Consider the following 21,958-nt stretch of genomic DNA (forward strand, 5'->3'; position numbering starts at 1 on the left):
CCTATGTCCTCAGGATCTGGGATGGATGAAAAGACTCGAAAATGCATTTTAGTCACATGTTTTTAAACTTAGTCTACATATAGGCAATTATACTTGTGCGTGTATGTGACCCAAGGGAAAGACTAAACTCTTATGCTATGACTTCCCTGTTTCCTGTATAGCATCAAGTATGTAGAGTTTTGTTCGAGGCCTTAAATTTTCCTTGTTCATCCTTTGGCGTATTTCATCCTGTATAACTTCATCTTAGGTCCATTTCTTCTTTTCTTCCTTGGATACTTGTTTCTGGAGTGTTATTCCTTTTCCTCTGTTTCCGTGTCAACCGGTATTACTGCTGCTTCTTTTGCTGTTACTTCAGCTAGCCTGTTGCCCACTGCTTCCCTTGAAGTGTCTCCAGTGTGTGTGCTTTTACTTTTACCACCGCAACTCTTCCTGGCATCAACAAGGACTCCATTAATTCTTGCATGGCTTTGTGGTGTCTGACCGGCGTTCCGTTAGCCGTGATGAAGTCTCTTTCTCTCCAGATTGTTCTTGATAGCTTCATGTTGAGTGGACCTCTCGTATGCTTCTGTCAAGGCCTGCAGTCCTTTTGGATATAGGCAGTGGTTTTGCTGGCAGCAAGTTACTTCTGTGGCTACTGCTATACCAGTGTGCGAACGGCCTTCTTGGTCTGCATACCTTGGTCTATCCACAAAGAGCATCAGGTCAGGATCTTCCAGGTGTTCTCTTGCCTCATGACAGCAAGACAATCGCGTTCAGCCATTTCAGAGTCGACTACCTCTTCCACTAATGTGTCAGAGATGTGGTTTTCATCCTCCATCTTCCTCCCCCCTTTGGCAGAGGTAGAAGAGTAGCTGGATTATGGACAGCACATCTGGAGATGGTGACGTCCGGGAGCAGAGTAGGGCATTGCAGACAGGTGCTTTGGGCCAGGATCTTCAACTGGTGACCCATAAAAATATCAGAAGCTTTGTCCAGCACAGGTGGGTTGCAAACACGGTTCTCATGCAAGTTGGGACTCCACGAGCCACTTGGTCAAGTCTTGGAGAGTAGAAGCCAGGAGGGCATTGTCTTCCTCCGTGAAGCTGTGTTAGGACTCCATTTACATGGTCAGGCTTCTTCATGACAAACAGACAAAACAGTTCGGTATAGCCTGGCAGTCCTAGAGCTGTGAAAATGTGATTGCAATTTAGTATATAAAACACACTGATTACCTTCTTGGAAAGTCTTGAAATAATTATAAAAAGGTTGCATGTGTAGAAGAGCAGTATTGGCTTGGCTGTCTTCAGTCAGGGGAAGAGGTCATCCATATATATTGTAAAACGAAGTGGCTGTGGGATGTATCCTCTTCCAGGGCTCCAGGACCGTGGTCATGGCTCGGGTGAACATAGAGAGGCTATACTGTGCCCCTTGAGGCATCATAGTCCAAATATATTGCTGGCCCTCATGTGAAAACAAACAGGTACTGGCTTGCAGCATGTAGAAATAAACTGAAGAAAGCATTGGCCAGGTCAATCACCGTAAACCATAGAAAAATAAATAGAATTGATAAAAAAAACATAGTGTGTGGGTTTGGTACCATAGATGTGTTCAGTACTATAACTTCATTGACAGCACATAAGTCATGTATTATCCATAACTTCATAGAAATAATTGCAAATTATGAAATGGAGGGTGAAATAGGATGAATATTGCAATTTCCTTGGCAGCAGGGCTACTGGCTTCGGCCCCACCTTTACAAACTGGATTTTCAGCCTGCCAATATTGAGTCTGGGATCAGTGCCATTTGTTCAACGCCCACATGATCTACAGATGTGTCCTGTAAAAAAGAAAAGACTACATACTTCTTCAGCAAGTAGATCAATATCCCTGATTACTCTTCTGATTGCATCAGGACCCACCAGGAATTTGAGAGGAGTATCCTCAACCTCGGTCTGGGTGAGAGATGTTGTTTCTCTACTGTATTTTTGTGGGGGGCGGGCTGTAAGAGTACGTACTTTCATGGGTTGTGGAATCAGTATGCCAATACCCTATTAAAATCTGGAGCTCGATGTTGGTGGGTGTCAAGCTTCTTCCAACTTGGAACTAATTTGCATTTCAAATCTGAGATCCAGAAACTTTTTGTTACATCGGTGGAAGAAACTATCCACAGGTTCTCCTTTTCCCTGCATGACATCCTGGAGAATGGGGGGTCTGGCAAGCTGCTTACTAGGGTATCTGTCTCCTGGTATTTCCAGGAGTCCTTGCATGTAGTAGATTGTGTACAAAAGTATGAGCTTTGAGGCTTAAAAGATGATGATGATGATAATTATGTCCCCTCACCATATAACGATAAATACTGTAGATTATCAGTCTGAGCTATTTATTTCCTGTCTCCTCCGGTTCTGTTTACTTATATACCTCCATGTCATATTCATCTTTTTCTTCATTATTCTTTTCATAAACTACATTAATTAATAAAACTATAATGGATGCTGGACAGGATGTAGCACAAGACGTGCCGTCTATATAAATAGTTGGAAAGAAGGTACGGCTCTTTGGGTTGCTCATCTAACAGTCAGAACAAGTCTCACTATATTCTGCATTCTGCGTTTGACAGCTGGCACACGTCCAGTCATCGGGAATGTATATAGAAGTATAAATGAATGTAATGCAGATATTGCAACTGACATCTTCCTGTGTAAATATTTGTTTTGCACAAGATTCAGCAATATTGTTATATTCCTCTCCTCATGCCCTTTTTTTTTTTTCCTAACTTCCTCTGCCATCTTATAAAATGCTTCAGGGTCCTGTAACACCTCATAACACCTGAGGCTGGGACGCTGCTCTCTACTCATTAACACATTCTTCTATCCCTTCTTATCTAATGCTCCTCCCCTCGTGATCAGAGGGTTTCTTAACGTACATTTTCTTTCTCACTCCACTATGGGTCATATCTGTCTTATAGATATTGACTGACCGCTCCCACCCATTCTATCATCTGAATTCTGAGTATATCTGAAAAACATATGTATGTGTGCGTCTTGAAACAAATTCTCACGGGGTTATAAACAGTTGGATATGTGACTGTAAAAGCTGTATGTACTCCTTATGTCCGAGTAAAGGGGTCTTCAGTGAACATAGTGATGTCTAGCTATCTTGAACACAGTAATATAGGAAATTAACCAACAACTAACACCAGAGTATTTCACAAATTTTGTATATCCAGAAACTGCGTAGTATAAAAATACCTGAAAAATTGTTAAAATTTCTGTTTCCTCAAAACTTTCGCTTTAAAACATTTCAAAGAAAACATCTCACAGAGAAATGTAGTGACATTAGTAAAACAATAACTAAAAAGTAACAATAGACCTTGGATCTCACAGAGATATCTGTACAAATCAAGCAATTACCATTCAAGTAATTCTCTTTCTACCTGAACAAATTTTTTTAACAACGAACCTTATAATTATAGTATGCAGAACAAAACTAGTTTATCCAATTCTCTAATTTCACATTTCTTTGGATTCAGGAAATGCAGCTGAAATAGCAGTCTAACCAGTATGGCAGTATATTCAATATGAGAGCTGCGGACAGGCGTGTCTCAACAATGCATCAATACTTCAAAACATAAAAACTATTATGAATGTATTCCTTATCCCTTTCACTGTTCTTTTGTTACCAAGGCAACTAGGGCTGGGCTTTTGGTGCTAGGACTTGTAGTAAATAGTGGTAATCACCTCTAGATAGGTGGTTGATATTTCAGCAGAGGGGGAAGAATAGTAATCACCTCTTTCCTTAAAAATATATATATATACCGTGTCATTCACGTCACCGGGCCCAGTTTATACCGTGGGCGTATGGCCGGACGTGAGCACCTATATGTATATATCTGATATATATACCTATATATAACTTCTTCGACCGTCTAAGGTCGGAACCAGGGTGATAACCCGTGTGAACACCCCCTTTGTACTCTGCTCTGTTTTGTTTCTAGTAGCCCTAGTGCAGTATGAAATAGTTTTTTATCAGATACTAGATGGATTCTAGACACACCCTCCGAATTGGTTAGACCGGATAATACACACAGACAATTAAGGAATTATATACCTGACCGAGTCCGTAGGCTCAGGACTTTCAAACGTGGTCAGTTTAAGGGTTCAGAGAAGACAGCCAACTATCTCCTCCCAGCCGGACGTGAATACAGAAGGGTAGGTAAGATGATATATTTTCTCACCAGGTCTCGAGCTGCAGCCTCGTCCTGCTGGAAAGACGTCCGTCCTGGGGGAGATTTTGTTGCGGCTGTGATCATCTGGTATCGTCCTGAGCCCCACTGTTTGAGCGCCAACTGTTGATTCTGCCGCACTAGGGTGTGGCCCGTCTTAATTGTCTGTGGCCAAATTGGATCTTTGGTAGAGATTGTACGTGCACGGAGAAAAGAATACACAAGACAAGGTGTATCGTGTCAGTATGATTCTTCTCTGTCTTTAATCCAAAAATGAACAGCTTTTATACAGAGTTTGTGTTATTACATCATGGGTACATTTCTAAGTTATTATTTACCGTTCCCATGCCGCTACATATCACTATGTACGTTTCTGAGTTACTGTTTACTGATCTCATATGCTACATAATCACCGTGTACATAAGTATTGTTCTTTAGCCCGATCCACCCAGTATTGCGGTATTATATGAAGCCTAGGTGGGTCCTGCACAGAAATAATTAAGCAGAAAATCAGAAGTATCTTAAAGCAACATGGTCCTATTATTCAGCAAAGCGTCTATATAATGGTACAATTTTGATTCTTGTATATATTCATGTGCCATATATTCTCCCCTTAACAGTCCCTCCTTTGGAGATATGCAAAATCAAAATCCTAATCTCGTCGAACCTATCGATCTGTCCTCCCGGCCTACCTATCTCATCAATGCTGGAAACTAGCTAACTAATCTTCACCGTATATACGAGACGACCCATCTCTAGTAGATGGACCCCCTCCTAACGGACTTTGCACAGGAGGAAGTCAGATCCTGGACTTTCCCTCGTTGGCTTGCTTCAAGCAGGCATATTCCGGAGGTGGTGCTTGCATGTTTTCATTGGGACATCTTTCATACAGGGGATCTTCAAAATCGGCATGCATGGTCATCACTGTGGTTTCCATAGTTTTCATCATCATTTTCTTAAGGCATGGAACTATGCAGCATAGAATTAAGGAAAATATGATCAAAGGACATAAAATAACTTTTGCAAACTTAATAGGTCAATAATTGCCTTTATGACATCCCCAGTATATTTTATAAACCGTTGTTGATTATTGCATAAATAGTTTATCCGCTTTGCATTCTTATTTACAGGGATGGTGGGTTTAAACACAACTATTGTCTCGTTCTCGACTTTGAATTTGTCAGGTACTCCCTGTGTGCCCCCCATTGGTATCTATGCTTCTTAGCCAAAATTTACCTTTTGTGTCACCATTTTCCCTCCCAAGTTTAGTACTTGAGCCTAGTACATATAACCCTTGCTCACTGTTGATTCTGGAGGGTTGTCAATAGTAAGGTACAGAACTATGCATCCCTCCTTGGGGCAGTGAGTGGCAGTGACAGGGAGTATTGAATCTGGAAGGCCACTCTGACCCTTAAAATGGGCTTTGGACAGGGTCATGCGACTTAATAGGCTTATTCCCCATTTGTCCCTTTGCTGTAGGGCCTGGGCTGGTTGATGTCTCCAGTCACTTTCACCAGTGTGCCACCCAACAAGTGACCAGTCCTTACAGTTTGACCCCAGTTTGACCCTACAGTAGTGACACAGATGAATTGTGTATTAACCCCGATATGAAACTGTGCCATGGGGCCTGGACATTCTTATTGTGAGACAGTAGTCAAATTGATATGTTACTCTTGGGGTGGAGACATTATACCAGAAAGTCAGTATGCCCTTCTCATGAGTGACTACCCCTTGGTGACTGACTACCCCTTGAGCTAGGAGAAGGATAAGTGCAGACGGATGAAGAGTGGCAGCCGCTACTGGACTCTGGATCCGGCATCTCCTTGCAGTGGGAAGCGAGGACCCATGGACTGCTGCGATAGTTGACAGGACTTGGAACAGGCTGTCATCTCTAGGTTCAAGGGTACGTCTGTTGAACCTCTTGGTGATGAGGACTCAGTCACCGGGCAGGATCTGGTGGGCTCCTATGTCCTCAGGATCTGGGATGGATGAAAAGACTCGAAAATGCATTTTAGTCACATGTTTTTAAACTTAGTCTACATATAGGCAATTATACTTGTGCGTGTATGTGACCCAAGGGAAAGACTAAACTCTTATGCTATGACTTCCCTGTTTCCTGTATAGCATCAAGTATGTAGAGTTTTGTTCGAGGCCTTAAATTTTCCTTGTTCATCCTTTGGCGTATTTCATCCTGTATAACTTCATCTTAGGTCCATTTCTTCTTTTCTTCCTTGGATACTTGTTTCTGGAGTGTTATTCCTTTTCCTCTGTTTCCGTGTCAACCGGTATTACTGCTGCTTCTTTTGCTGTTACTTCAGCTAGCCTGTTGCCCACTGCTTCCCTTGAAGTGTCTCCAGTGTGTGTGCTTTTACTTTTACCACCGCAACTCTTCCTGGCATCAACAAGGACTCCATTAATTCTTGCATGGCTTTGTGGTGTCTGACCGGCGTTCCGTTAGCCGTGATGAAGTCTCTTTCTCTCCAGATTGATCTTGATAGCTTCATGTTGAGTGGACCTCTCGTATGCTTCTGTCAAGGCCTGCAGTCCCTTTGGATATAGGCAGTGGTTTTGCTGGCAGCAAGTTACTTCTGTGGCTACTGCTATACCAGTGTGCGAACGGCCTTCTTGGTCTGCATACCTTGGTCTATCCACAAAGAGCATCAGGTCAGGATCTTCTAGGTGTTCTCTTGCCTCATGACAGCAAGACAATCGCGTTCAGCCATTTCAGAGTCGACTACCTCTTCCACTAATGTGTCAGAGATGTGGTTTTCATCCTCCATCTTCCTCCCCCCTTTGGCAGAGGTAGAAGAGTAGCTGGATTATGGACAGCACATCTGGAGATGGTGACGTCCGGGAGCAGAGTAGGGCATTGCAGACAGGTGCTTTGGGCCAGGATCTTCAACTGGTGACCCATAAAAATATCAGAAGCTTTGTCCAGCACAGGTGGGTTGCAAACACGGTTCTCATGCAAGTTGGGACTCCACGAGCCACTTGGTCAAGTCTTGGAGAGTAGAAGCCAGGAGGGCATTGTCTTCCTCCGTGAAGCTGTGTTAGGACTCCATTTACATGGTCAGGCTTCTTCATGACAAACAGACAAAACAGTTCGGTATAGCCTGGCAGTCCTAGAGCTGTGAAAATGTGATTGCAATTTAGTATATAAAACACACTGATTACCTTCTTGGAAAGTCTTGAAATAATTATAAAAAGGTTGCATGTGTAGAAGAGCAGTATTGGCTTGGCTGTCTTCAGTCAGGGGAAGAGGTCATCCATATATATTGTAAAACGAAGTGGCTGTGGGATGTATCCTCTTCCAGGGCTCCAGGACCGTGGTCATGGCTCGGGTGAACATAGAGAGGCTATACTGTGCCCCTTGAGGCATCATAGTCCAAATATATTGCTGGCCCTCATGTGAAAACAAACAGGTACTGGCTTGCAGCATGTAGAAATAAACTGAAGAAAGCATTGGCCAGGTCAATCACCTTAAACCATAGAAAAATAAATAGAATTGATAAAAAAAAAACATAGTGTGTGGGTTTGGTACCATAGATGTGTTCAGTACTATAACTTCATTGACAGCACATAAGTCATGTATTATCCATAACTTCATAGAAATAATTGCAAATTATGAAATGGGGCCATCATACTATATATATGGGCAACTTGGGCCATCGTACTATATTTACGGTAGGAACTGGGGCCATTTCACTATATATACTATGTATGTGGGGCTGTGGGGACCATCATACTATATATGTGGGGCAGTAGGATATCTTCATACTATATATAATATATATATAAATAAAATACACTGTGGGGCCACCATATTCCATATAGGGGGCTGTAGGGACATGATACTATATATAGAGGGGATGCGGGATCATTATACTTTATATAGGAAGCTGCAAGGTACATAATATCGCAATTAGAAAGCTGTAGGGGACCATCATACTATATATAAGGGGTTTTGGAGACATACTATTTGTGGGGAAACTGTAAAGCCTCATACTATATATAGTAGGCAGTGGGGACATCATATTGTATATAGGGGCTATGTAGCCATTTTACTATATATAGCGAGTTTTGGGGTCCATCATTATGAATATACAGAGCTGTGTGGGTGCTCAGAGGACATTATTTGTTATGAATGGGGACATTATTAGATTTGATAAGGGCATTCAGATTCCCTTATTTAATTATTTTTTTATGGGGGGGACATTGTTACTTTAAGTGAACACTCAAGGGTATTTGTTGGTGGAAGGGGGCTCTTGTGATATTATATCCTTCAAAGGAGCATACAGGTCTTTGCACAGTAGGGGCATTAATACTTTCTGCGGGACACTTTAATTTTTGGGGGGTGGAAGTAATCCTAGTAATGACATAATTGATTAAAAATTGGGGTCTGTGGTCCACACTGCAAATGCACACAGAGTGGGGAGTTTTTGTTGGATGGGAATAGATGGAGACGGCTCTGGAAATCTGAGAAATCAAATGTACCTTTGTTGTAATCTGCACAGATGAGTCCTGGCTGGAGAATTTGTCATGTCGATCTGGGCCAGATAAAAAAGTGAACAACCCGAATCAGAAAGAACGTCATCTGTAAGTTACTATATCTAACTGTACTGTAATCACTTGTTCTGCGGAACTGGTATCTACCAATATACGATTACTGTAAGGTTGTAATTAGTGTTGAGCATTCCGATACCGCAAGTATCGGGTATCGGCCGATATCAGCGGTATCGGAATTCCGATACTTAATTCCGATACTTTTTTCATATCGGATTCCGGGATCGGAATCGGAATAGGAAGTTCCCATCATGCTATGAGCCTGCTTGCTTTGATTAAGCCAATGGGAATCCTCCGAAGTGTGGGCACATCCTGTTAGGCATGTAGGCATGTTAACTATTGGCATGGCTGTGATTGGCTGCCGAAATGATGTCATGATGCACTATAAAAGCCACCGCAGCCGCCATTTCTGGTCACTCTGCTGTGAATTCAGTTAGGGACAGGCTGCTGTAGAAGACTGTGAGGGACAGTTAGAAATAGCGATTCTAAAAACAATATTGTGCTTTATCCAGGCTACATAAACCACCACTGTAGCTTGCTTTTCCCTAGCAGCGCTGTTTTCACAGCTGTCTGCAAGGGCTGTGTGAGTGCAGCTCACGCTGTGGAGTGGGTCCTGCAGCCACGTCAGGCTGTAGGCCACCCAGTGTGATCACTGCTGCCTCATACATCTTTTATTTTTTGAGCTGCATTTTTTAAATAATTTCAATCTAGTGTGCTTCCATCCGTATCCATATACGTTGGTTGCAAACACTAGTAGTAGACAGCGGAGCCTTTCTGCAGCCTTTCAGTGCTAGTGTCCACTTTGCTGCACTGTTCACGGCTGTCTGAGAGGTCTCTGACTGTGTGTGAGTGCAGCTCACGCTGAGTAGTGTGTCCTGCAGCTACGTCTGGCTGTAGGACGCTCAGCGTGCGTCACTGCCTCACACATATTTTTATTTGAGTGCAGCTCATTTTTTCTTCTATTAGTGTGCATCCATCCGTCTCCATCTACGGTGGTTGCAAACACTATATAGGAGTACACAGCGGAGCCTTTCTGCAGCCTGTCAGTGCCAGTGCCCACTTAGCTGCACTGTTGACGGCTGTCTGAGAGGTCTCTGACTGTGTGTGAGTGCAGCTCACGCTGAGTAGAGTGTCCTGCAGCTACGTCTGGTTGTAGGACGCTCAACGTGCGTCACTGCCTCACACATATTTGTCTCTGAGTGCAGCTCATTTTTTCTTCTCCTATTAGTGTGCATCCATCCGTATCCATCAACATTGGTTGGTTGCAAACACTATATAGGAGTAGATAGAGGAGCCTTTTTTTCTGGCTTGTGCCCTGCCGGCGCAGCCAGATTAGTATTACCCAATTTTTTTGGAGCCTCATCTTTTGCATTGTAGGTTACCTGCCTGCATTGTAATAGCTCCAAAAAGTTGGTGATACTATCAGTTTCAATTCTTTGTTCTCATACTTTGAGTTTGTTTCAAACAAAGAAACCACATAAAAAGTTCACCAAACACTACATTTTGAACTTGTGTACGCCACATCAGCTCCTATTAAAGTCTAGTCCACACACACACACTTCATAAAATTAGTGTTTCTTGTACCTGTAACCAGCTGTTCAGGAATAAGCACACTAAGGCCCCCCTTTGTCCTTTTTTGCCTATCTTAAGCAGTCTTGCAAGATGAAGAAGGCAGGGAGTAAGGCGCGGGGGCGTGGGCGTGGGCGTGGAGTTTCAGCAGGGAGAGGACGTGGGGATTCTGCAGGGAGAGGACGTGGGGATTCTACAGGTAGAGGACGTGGGGATTCTGGGCCTGCTGCGGGCACCAGTGGATCAGCATCCCCCAGTTTTAGCAGGCAACAGTCCTTTATGCGCAGCTTTGTAGGACCTCAACGTACCCCACTGCTGCGGGAGGAACAAATTGAAGCCGTTGTCGGATGGATGGCAGCTAACGCATCGACTTCAATTACTTCCGCATCCTCTCAGGGTCAGAGCACCGAAGAGCAACCATCTGTCTCTTCACCACCTGCCAAAGTGCCCAGGCAGTCAGAGAGACATGGACAGGAGCCATCACAATCTCTACTTCTGTTCTCGGAATCTGTTGGCTTGGAAAGAGGGGGCCAGCCAAGCAGCATTCCTGAATGTGAAGAAGAGGGAGTATGCAGTGATGCGCAACTTCTTTGTCCCTCTGAATCTGAAGAGGCGAGTGGGCCAGTGCCTATGGTCAGCACACCTCAGTACGCATCAGATGATGACGAGACTCAGTTGCCACTTTCTGGTGCGTACGGTGCTGGCGAGACAACCCCGGAGAAGCAGCTGTTTGAAGAGGGGAGGGAAGATGATGAGGTCCTTGACCCATCATGGCGTGAGCAACAGGAAGGTGGTGGGAGCAGCTCGGAGGAAGAGATTCCCCTACCGGCCAAAACAGGAGGCAGAGGGAGGGGGAAGACTTGGTTGCCTGTACCCTCCACTTCGGCACCCGTTAGGAGCATTCCTCCTTCCAAAGGCAAACCGGGCGCTCACAAGAGTTGCAGTGCGTGGTCCTTTTTTGACACAGTTGCAGATGACATTTGCTTTGTCAAATGCAAGCTGTGTCATCAGAGAGTCAAAAGAGGGAGAAATGTCAGCAACCTCAATACCACAAATATGTGGAAACATGTGCGCACCAAGCACGAGTTGGAGTTGCAGAGACACCCTCAAGACGTAGGCCAACGTACAGCACCACCTACCACCTCTTCAGTTCGTGTTGGGCCCTCTTCCTCCAGCTCACACACTGCTGGTTCGGCTTCCTCACAGGATCGCCAAGGAAGAACCTCTGCCACTGTTGTCCGGAGACCCTGTCAGATTCCACCCATAACAGCACGTTCCCATCCATCACAGCCATCGGTAGCACAGGCATGGGATAAAAGGCGCCCTTACTCGGCAAACCATCCCCGAGCACAGTCTCTGAATGCTGGCATTGCCAAACTTCTGGCAGTTGAAATGCTGTCATTCAGGCTGGTGGACACTGACACCTTCCGGGACTTAATGGCATTGGCAGTCCCCCAATACAACGTGCCCAGCCGCTTTTATTTCAGCAGGCGAGCCGTCCCTGCCCTGCAGAAACATGTTGAGGGCAAAATAAAACATGCGCTACTAAACGCCGTTAGTAGCAAGGTCCACCTGACCACCGATGCGTGGACCAGTAACCATGGACAGGGACGATACCTTTCCCTCACTGCCCACTGGGTCAATGTTGTGGAGCCGGGTACGGATCTGGAGAGTGGCGCTGTACGTGTTCTTCCAACGCCACGGATTGCAGGACTCCAGTCTGTACACATAGACTCCTCCTCCTACTCAAGTTCCTCAGAAACAGCAGAGCAGGAGCCTGTTACGACCGATATGAGCACAGCCGTGGCCAAACGTCAACAGGCTGTACTCAAATTAATTTCTTTGGGGAATCGAAGCCACACAGCGCAGGAGCTCTGGAATGCTATCAAGCTGGAGAGCGATGTGTGGTTTGGGCCAGCGAATCTCCAGCCGGGCTTGGTAGTGTGTGACAATGGCCGAAATCTGGTGGCAGCTCTTGGCCTAGGCAACCTCACACACATCCCATGTCTGGCACATGTTCTTAACTTGGTCGTGCAGAGCTTTCTGAGGGACTATCCGGATCTTGATGCACTGTTGCACAAGGTCCGCATAGAGTGCGCTCACTTGCGACGTTCCAGCACGGCAAGATCGCGCCTCGCTGCTCTGCAGCGACGATTTGGCCTTCCAGAACATCGCATCATATGTGACCTACCCACCCGGTGGAATTCAACGTTACATATGTTGGAGCGGTTGTGTGAGCAGCAGGCAGCAGTCATGGAGTACCAGCTGCATCAGGCGCAAACAAGTCGCACTGTGCGCCGTTCACACTTCAGCACCATTGAGTGGGCCTCTATGAAGGACATCTGCCTCGTTTTGCGTGCCTTCGATGAATCCACGCGGATGGCGAGTGCAGATGATGCACTAGTCAGCATGACTGTCCCCCTTATCTGCCTGCTTCAACAAACACTGCAAGCACTAAGGGATGAGGTTTCAGAAGAGGTGGAGGATGAGGAGTCCCAAATGCCATCTGCTTCTGGACAGTCTGCGCTACGTGTTTCCTCACAAAGGCCTAGGCAGGGGACACTTTGTGAGGAGGATGAGGAGGAGTCGATGGAGGAGGAAGACATCTCTCCAGAGGAGGGAGGTACACAAACCTCTACTCAGTATGTACAGCGAGGGTGGGGTGATGCAGAGCAGGTCGAGGTCACGCCTCAAACAGGGGACAGCGGTTCTTTGGCAGTTGGGAGTCTGCAGCACATGGTTGATTTCATGCTGCAGTGCCTGAGAAACGACCGCCGCATCGCCCACATTCTCGTCTCGGCTGATTATTGGGTGTACACCCTCCTAGATCCTCGCTACCGGGACAGCGTACAAAGGCTCATACCAACGTTGAACCGGGAGCGTAAAATGCGGGAGTACGAAGAGTCACTGGTGCAGTCCATAATGTTTTCCATTCCACCCGACAGCATTGTTGCAAGTGCTTTACAAAGCAGCTCTGTGCGTCGAGGCAGTGGAGGAAACTCTGCACAAAGAGGGAGCAGAGGCAGTGCCGCAGCACAAGGCAAGACCACTATGGCCCAAATGTGGCAAAGTTTTGTGTGTCCACCACAATTGTCTACACCATCAGCGACGCCTCGAGTCAGCAGGAGGCAACGCTTCCGTCAGATGGTGTCAGACTACATGTCTTGCCCTGTCGCTGTACTCCCAGATGGCTCTTCCCCCTTCAAGTTTTGGGTCTCTAAGCTGGATACATGGCCAGAGCTTAGCCAGTATGCATTGGAGGTGCTGGCTTGCCCTGCTGCCAGTGTATTATCGGAACGTGTCTTTAGTGCCGCAGGTGGTGTACTAACAGACCGTCGCACGCGACTATCTTCCGATAATGTTGACCGGCTGACTTTTCTGAAAATGAACAAGGCCTGGATCTCCAAAGACTTTGCCATTCCTCTTACAGACTAAATTAGTGGTTGGCAACTGTATCCAGGTCTGCTGGTGTGTTCATTTTTCTACCACCTGAACTATAATCCCTGTGCTTCAACACAGCCAGTTGTCGCTCAGATGTGTCGTCTGCACAGAGAAACACACTAGCTCCTGTGTTACTGGGGTTCAGTAATGCCAGCTGATCCCCTGCTGTGTGGACGGCAGAGTCACCAGCTCCATCAACATTCAAACCACTACTGATTTTTAACCGTGCCCAACTTAGGTCTCTGGCTCCACTGTCTCTACTATTTCCCCTGACCTCCAACCCCGCCATCTACATCTCTGAAGTGGCGTCAGCACAATCTACACTTGTTCCTGTGTTCCTGTGGCTCAGTCCCATCAGTTTATCCCCTGATGTGTGTCCGGCAAGGTCTCCTGCTCTGTCCACATTCCCATAACCAGTAGTGGGAATGAGGACAGAGCTGGCGAACTTGCCGGACAAACATCAGGGGATCAACTGATGGGACTGAGCACCAGTAACACAGGAACAAGTGTAGATTGTGCTGACGCCACTTCAGAGATGTAGCTGGCGGGGTTGGAGGCCAGGGTAAATAGTAGAGACAGTGGAGCCAGAGGCCTAAGTGGAGCATGGTTAGAATCAGTAGTAGTCCACAACCTCCATAAAAACCGCTGCCCATTGGCCTCTGCATGCGGCATGCGTAATCCTGGGCACCAACAGCGTCAGTTGGTGTTCAGAAGTGTCGTCTCCACAGAGCCAAACACATTCGTTCAAGTGTTAGTGGGGTTCAGCACTGCCAGCTGTTCCCCTGCTGTGGAGATGGCAAGTCTCCTGCTGCCTTCACCTGCCCAAATCCAGTAGGCCCCAGCCTGCTCCTCGCCTAATCCTGGGCTCCAACAGCGTCAGTTGGTGTTCAGAAGTGTCGTCTCCACAGAGCCAAACACATTCGTTCAAGTGTTAGTGGGGTTCAGCACTGCCAGCTGTTCCCCTGCTGTGGAGATGGCAAGTCTCCTGCTGCATTCACCTGCCAAAATCCAGTAGGCCCCAGCCTGCTCCTCGCCTAATCCTGGGCTCCAACAGCGTCAGTTGGTGTTCAGAAGTGTCGTCTCCACAGAGCCAAACACATTCGTTCAAGTGTTAGTGGGGTTCAGCACTGCCAGCTGTTCCCCTGCTGTGGAGATGGCAAGTCTCCTGCTGCCTTCACCTGCCAAAATCCAGTAGGCCCCAGCCTGCTCCTCGCCTAATCCTGGGCTCCAACAGCGTCAGTTGGTGTTCAGAAGTGTCGTCTCCACAGAGCCAAACACGTTCGTTCAAGTGTTAGTGGGGTTCAGCACTGCCAGCTGTTCCCCTGCTGTGGAGATGGCAAGTCTCCTGCTGCATTCACCTGCCAAAATCCAGTAGGCCCCAGCCTGCTCCTCGCCTAATCCTGGGCTCCAACAGCGTCAGTTGGTGTTCAGAAGTGTCGTCTCCACAGAACCAAACACATTCGTTCAAGTGTTAGTGGGGTTCAGCACTGCCAGCTGTTCCCCTGCTGTGGAGATGGCAAGTCTCCTGCTGCCTTCACCTGCCAAAATCCAGTAGGCCCCAGCCTGCTCCTCGCCTAATCCTGGGCTCCAACAGCGTCAGTTGGTGTTCAGAAGTGTCGTCTCCACAGAACCAAACACATTCGTTCAAGTGTTAGTGGGGTTCAGCACTGCCAGCTGTTCCCCTGCTGTGGAGATGGCAAGTCTCCTGCTGCCTTCACCTGCCAAAATCCAGTAGGCCCCAGCCTGCTCCTCGCCTAATCCTGGGCTCCAACAGCGTCAGTTGGTGTTCAGAAGTGTCGTCTCCACAGAACCAAACACGTTCGTTCAAGTGTTAGTGGGGTTCAGCACTGCCAGCTGTTCCCCTGCTGTGGAGATGGCAAGTCTCCTGCTGCCTTCACCTGCCCAAATCCAGTAGGCCCCAGCCTGCTCCTCGCCTAATCCTGGGCTCCAACAGCGTCAGTTGGTGTTCAGAAGTGTCGTCTCCACAGAGCCAAACACATTCGTTCAAGTGTTAGTGGGGTTCAGCACTGCCAGCTGTTCCCCTGCTGTGGAGATGGCAAGTCTCCTGCTGCCTTCACCTGCCAAAATCCAGTAGGCCCCAGCCTGCTCCTCGCCTAATCCTGGGCTCCAACAGCGTCAGTTGGTGTTCAGAAGTGTCGTCTCCACAGAGCCAAACACGTTCGTTCAAGTGTTAGTGGGGTTCAGCACTGCCAGCTGTTCCCCTGCTGTGGAGATGGCAAGTCTCCTGCTGCATTCACCTGCCAAAAACCATTAGGCCCCAGCCTGCTCCTCGCCTAATCCTGGGCTCCAACAGCGTCAGTTGGTGTTCAGAAGTGTCGTCTCCACAGAACCAAACACATTCGTTCAAGTGTTAGTGGGGTTCAGCACTGCCAGCTGTTCCCCTGCTGTGGAGATGGCAAGTCTCCTGCTGCCTTCACCTGCCAAAATCCAGTAGGCCCCAGCCTGCTCCTCGCCTAATCCTGGGCTCCAACAGCGTCAGTTGGTGTTCAGAAGTGTCGTCTCCACAGAGCCAAACACATTCGTTCAAGTGTTAGTGGGGTTCAGCACTGCCAGCTGTTCCCCTGCTGTGGAGATGGCAGTCTCTCCTGCTGTCTCCGCATTACAAAGACAGTAGGCCTCTGCCTACACCCTCCTATTTCCTGGGCTTCAACACAGCCAGTTGTAGTTCGGAAGTGCCGTCCACACGGAAAGAGATACTTGCTCCCGTGTCTCAGTGGGGTTCAGTAACGTCAGCTGATCCCCTGCTGTGTGGATGGCAGTCTCTCCTGCTGTAAACTCATTCAAAATACAGTAGGCCTCTGCCTACACCCTCCTATTTCCTGGGCTTCAACACAGCCAGTTGTAGTTCGGAAGTGCCGTCCACACGGAAAGAGATACTTGCTCCCGTGTCTCAGTGGTGTTCAGTAACGTCAGCTGATCCCCTGCTGTGTGGATGGCAGTCTCTCCTGCTGTAAACTCATTCAAAATACAGTAGGCCTCTGCCTACACCCTCCTATTTCCTGGGCTTCAACACAGCCAGTTGTAGTTCGGAAGTGCCGTCCACACGGAAAGAGATACTTGCTCCCGTGTCTCAGTGGGGTTCAGTAACGTCAGCTGATCCCCTGCTGTGTGGATGGCAGTCTCTCCTGCTGTAAACTCATTCAAAATACAGTAGGCCTCTGCCTACACCCTCCTATTTCCTGGGCTTCAACACAGCCAGTTGTAGTTCGGAAGTGCCGTCCACACGGAAAGAGATACTTGCTCCCGTGTCTCAGTGGGGTTCAGTAACGTCAGCTGATCCCCTGCTGTGTGGATGGCAGTCTCTCCTGCTGTCACCTCATTCAAAATTCAGTAGGCCTCTGCCTACACCCTCCTATTTCCTGGGCTTCAACACAGCCAGTTGTAGTTCGGAAGTGCCGTCCACACGGAAAGAGACACTTGCTCCCGTGTCTCAGTGGGGTTCAGTAACGTCAGCTGATCCCCTGCTGTGTGGATGGCAGTCTCTCCTGCTGTAAACTCATTCAAAATACAGTAGGCCTCTGCCTACACCCTCCTATTTCCTGGGCTTCAACACAGCCAGTTGTAGTTCGGAAGTGCCGTCCACACGGAAAGAGATACTTGCTCCCGTGTCTCAGTGGGGTTCAGTAACGTCAGCTGATCCCCTGCTGTGTGGATGGCAGTCTCTCCTGCTGTAAACTCATTCAAAATACAGTAGGCCTCTGCCTACACCCTCCTATTTCCTGGGCTTCAACACAGCCAGTTGTAGTTCGGAAGTGCCGTCCACACGGAAAGAGATACTTGCTCCCGTGTCTCAGTGGGGTTCAGTAACGTCAGCTGATCCCCTGCTGTGTGGATGGCAGTCTCTCCTGCTGTAAACTCATTCAAAATACAGTAGGCCTCTGCCTACACCCTCCTATTTCCTGGGCTTCAACACAGCCAGTTGTAGTTCGGAAGTGCCGTCCACACGGAAAGAGACACTTGCTCCCGTGTCTCAGTGGGGTTCAGTAACGTCAGCTGATCCCCTGCTGTGTGGATGGCAGTCTCTCCTGCTGTAAACTCATTCAAAATACAGTAGGCCTCTGCCTACACCCTCCTATTTCCTGGGCTTCAACACAGCCAGTTGTAGTTCGGAAGTGCCGTCCACACGGAAAGAGATACTTGCTCCCGTGTCTCAGTGGGGTTCAGTAACGTCAGCTGATCCCCTGCTGTGTGGATGGCAGTCTCTCCTGCTGTCACCTCATTCAAAATTCAGTAGGCCTCTGCCTACACCCTCCTATTTCCTGGGCTTCAACACAGCCAGTTGTAGTTCGGAAGTGCCGTCCACACGGAAAGAGATACTTGCTCCCGTGTCTCAGTGGGGTTCAGTAACGTCAGCTGATCCCCTGCTGTGTGGATGGCAGTCTCTCCTGCTGTAAACTCATTCAAAATACAGTAGGCCTCTGCCTACACCCTCCTATTTCCTGGGCTTCAACACAGCCAGTTGTAGTTCGGAAGTGCCGTCCACACGGAAAGAGATACTTGCTCCCGTGTCTCAGTGGGGTTCAGTAACGTCAGCTGATCCCCTGCTGTGTGGATGGCAGTCTCTCCTGCTGTCACCTCATTCAAAATTCAGTAGGCCTCTGCCTACACCCTCCTATTTCCTGGGCTTCAACACAGCCAGTTGTAGTTCGGAAGTGCCGTCCACACGGAAAGAGATACTTGCTCCCGTGTCTCAGTGGGGTTCAGTAACGTCAGCTGATCCCCTGCTGTGTGGATGGCAGTCTCTCCTGCTGTAAACTCATTCAAAATACAGTAGGCCTCTGCCTACACCCTCCTATTTCCTGGGCTTCAACACAGCCAGTTGTAGTTCGGAAGTGCCGTCCACACGGAAAGAGACACTTGCTCCCGTGTCTCAGTGGGGTTCAGTAACGTCAGCTGATCCCCTGCTGTGTGGATGGCAGTCTCTCCTGCTGTCACCTCATTCAAAATTCAGTAGGCCTCTGCCTACACCCTCCTATTTCCTGGGCTTCAACACAGCCAGTTGTAGTTCGGAAGTGCCGTCCACACGGAAAGAGATACTTGCTCCCGTGTCTCAGTGGGGTTCAGTAACGTCAGCTGATCCCCTGCTGTGTGGATGGCAGTCTCTCCTGCTGTAAACTCATTCAAAATACAGTAGGCCTCTGCCTACACCCTCCTATTTCCTGGGCTTCAACACAGCCAGTTGTAGTTCGGAAGTGCCGTCCACACGGAAAGAGATACTTGCTCCCATGTCTCAGTGGGGTTCAGTAACGTCAGCTGATCCCCTGCTTTGTGGATGGCAGTCTCTCCTGCTGTAAACTCATTCAAAATACAGTAGGCCTCTGCCTACACCCTCCTATTTCCTGGGCTTCAACACAGCCAGTTGTAGTTCGGAAGTGCCGTCCACACGGAAAGAGATACTTGCTCCCGTGTCTCAGTGGGGTTCAGTAATGTCAGCTGATCCCCTGCTGTGTGGATGGCAAAGTCTCCTGCTGCCTACACAGTCGTACCACTACTGATTTTTAACCGTGCTCCAATTAGGCCTGTGGCTCCACTGTCTCTCGTATTTCCCCTGTCCTCCAACCCTGCCAGTTACAGCTCCGAAGTGGCGTCTGCACAATCCACACTTGTTCCTGTGTTACAGGTGTTCAGTCCGATCAGTTAATCCCCTGATGTGTGTCCGGCAATGTCGCCTGCTCTGTCCACATTCCCATTATCGGAATGTGGACAGAGCAGGCGACATTGCCGGACACACATCAGGGGATTAACTGACCGGACTGAACACCTGTAACACAGGAACAAGTGTGGATTGTGCAGACGCCACTTCGGAGCTGTAACTGGCGGGGTTGGAGGACAGGGGAAATACGAAAATCAGTGAATCCACAGGCCTAAGTGGAGCTTGGTTCAAATTAGTAGTCTACAACCGATCTTAAAATTTCTTCAATGCAGCCTAAGCCTGCTCCGTGCTTGTCCCTGGGCTTCAACACAGCCAGTTGTTGCTCGGAAGTGCCGTCTTCACAGAGTAAAACACTAGCTCCTGTGTTTGTGGGGTTCAGTAACGTCAGCTGTTCCCCTGCTGTTTTGATGGCAATCTGTCCTGCTGCCTCCCAATTGACAGCACATCAGGCCTCAGCCTGCTAAGTGCTTGTCCTGGGCTCCAACATCGCCAGTTGCTGCTCATAACTGACTTTGGCACGGGTACTCCCTCCTGCCCAGCTTGGTTCCAGCCCTGCCTGCTGTTTCCGGGAAGTGTCAATGTCAGTTTGCCACCCCAAGTTGCCATGTCGTGTTGCGGTTGGGTTAGCCGAGGCTAGGGTGCCAGCAGTTTAGGTGCTTCCTATGTGGACTGCGGGTTCTGGTAAGAAAGGTTTGTTCCATAGTGCCAGTAGGACAAGCACCCCCTGTAGGACTGTGTGATTCGGTAACTGCGGCCAGCTTGCGGCATGCCAACTTTGCTTTTCAGGGGTAACTTCTGATACCCCTCCGGGTTCCAGCACCGTCAGCTGGTTCTCATCAGAGCCTTTGGCCTAGGTGCCTCCATCTCGGTATCCGAGTTCCAGCAACGTCTGCTGGTCCTTGGTAGTGCTTTGTAGCACAGGTACCTCCTGCTTAGTAACCGGGTTCCAGCACCGTCAGCTGGTCCTCGGTTGTGCCATTGGCTCTTATTCCTTCTGCTGCCCCTCCGGGTGCCAGCACTGTCAGCTGGTCCTCGCTATTTCCATTTGCTCTTGCAGCTTATGCTACCCCTCCGGGTTCCAGCACCGTCAGCTGGTTCTCGTCAGAGCCTTTGGCCTAGGTGCCTCCATCTCGGTATCCGAGTTCCGGCAACGTCTGCTGGTCCTTGGTAGTGCTTTGTAGCACAGGTACCTCCTGCTTAGTAACCGGGTTCCAGCACCGTCAGCTGGTCCTCGGTTGTGCCATTGGCTCTTATTCCTTCTGCTGCCCCTCCGGGTGCCAGCACTGTCAGCTGGTCCTCGCTATTTCCATTTGCTCTTGCAGCTTATGCTACCCCTCCGGGTTCCAGCACCGTCAGCTGGTTCTCGTCAGAGCGTTTGGCCTAGGTGCCTCCATCTCGGTATCCGAGTTCCGGCAACGTCTGCTGGTCCTTGGTAGTGCTTTGTAGCACAGGTACCTCCTGCTTAGTAACCGGGTTCCAGCACCGTCAGCTGGTCCTCGGTAGTGCCATTGGCTCTTGTTCCTTCTGCTGCCCCTCCGGGTGCCAGTACCGTCAGCTGGTTCAAGAGGACAAAGAACAGGAAGACAACCACCAAGATGCAGAACAACAAGAGAGAGAAGACAAAGAAGCATAAAAAAAACAAAGCAGAAGAACATTAAGCATAAGACTAATACTCTGAGCAAATGATATTATCTTATTTATAAGCAGAAGAAGACTAAGCAGTGTATGGGGGTGAGTCCGTTCCTCCTCGTGGTGCCCCTGGAAAAGGCCTGCTTCTGCAGGCCAAACTGAACGCGGACAAATCCTGTTGTAAATCTTTTGTGACAGGCAGAACGGAAGGTGTAAACTTCTAACTTTTCTAGATAACAACTACAGGAATGCCTGACACAAACAAGAATATGATGAAGAAGAATAGGAAGAAGATGAAGAAGCTGAATATGTAGAATAATAATTGTTGAATAAGAAGAATATGAAGAATGTAAGAAAAGGAAGAAGAAGAAGAAGAAGAAGAAGAAGAAGAAGAAGAAGAAGAAGAAGAAGAAGAAGAAGAAGAAGAATGTAAAAAAAGGAAGTAGAAGAAGAAGAAGAAGAATGTAAAAAAAGGAATAAGAAGAAGAATGTAAAAAAAGGAAGTAGAAGAAGAAGAAGAAGAATGTAAAAAAAGGAAGTAGAAGAAGAAGAAGAAGAATGTAAAAAAAGGAAGTAGAAGAAGAAGACATACATGTCTGGCAAAATATAAATGAGGCTAACATAGTCAATATCTTTGTAACTCCTAACATCTTTAAAAAAAAAAGTTTAATTCCTGCTATTCCATTTGATTGGGCTAAACCTCTATGGCTTTAATGTCTCCTCCACCTCCCACAATACATTCTACATTATTCTTAGTTGTTTTTCTTCATGTAGAATTAACCTACAAGGAAAGAAAGGTTTTTTTTTAATTCCGATATTTTGGCCCCATTGACTTGCATTGGTTCCCGGTATCGGAATCGGCGATACCGATACTTTTTTTT

The 21,958-nt window shown here is 47.8% G+C and overlaps 1 protein-coding gene across 3 annotated transcripts in view; it reads left to right on the top strand.

The window, feature by feature from the left end:
* The first annotated feature begins 1,685 nt into the window (after window positions 1-1,685).
* LOC141091295 (uncharacterized) overlaps window positions 1,686-21,958 on the top strand; it is a 52,154-nt gene continuing 31,881 nt past the window's right edge. Inside the window, exons 1-2 of one of the 3 annotated variants that reach the window (XR_012232477.1) lie at window positions 1,694-1,935; window positions 8,716-8,797. The gene's annotated coding sequence lies outside the window, so the exon portion shown is untranslated. Of the gene's footprint in view, window positions 1,936-8,715; window positions 8,798-21,958 lie in introns of all 3 variants that reach the window. The other 2 variants (XR_012232476.1, XR_012232478.1) reach the window with 2 other exon arrangements.

This window comes from Dendrobates tinctorius, unplaced genomic scaffold (assembly GCF_039654945.1).
Source record: "Dendrobates tinctorius isolate UK_male_01 unplaced genomic scaffold, ASM3965494v1 ptg000051l, whole genome shotgun sequence".
Taxonomy (NCBI): domain Eukaryota; kingdom Metazoa; phylum Chordata; class Amphibia; order Anura; family Dendrobatidae; genus Dendrobates; species Dendrobates tinctorius.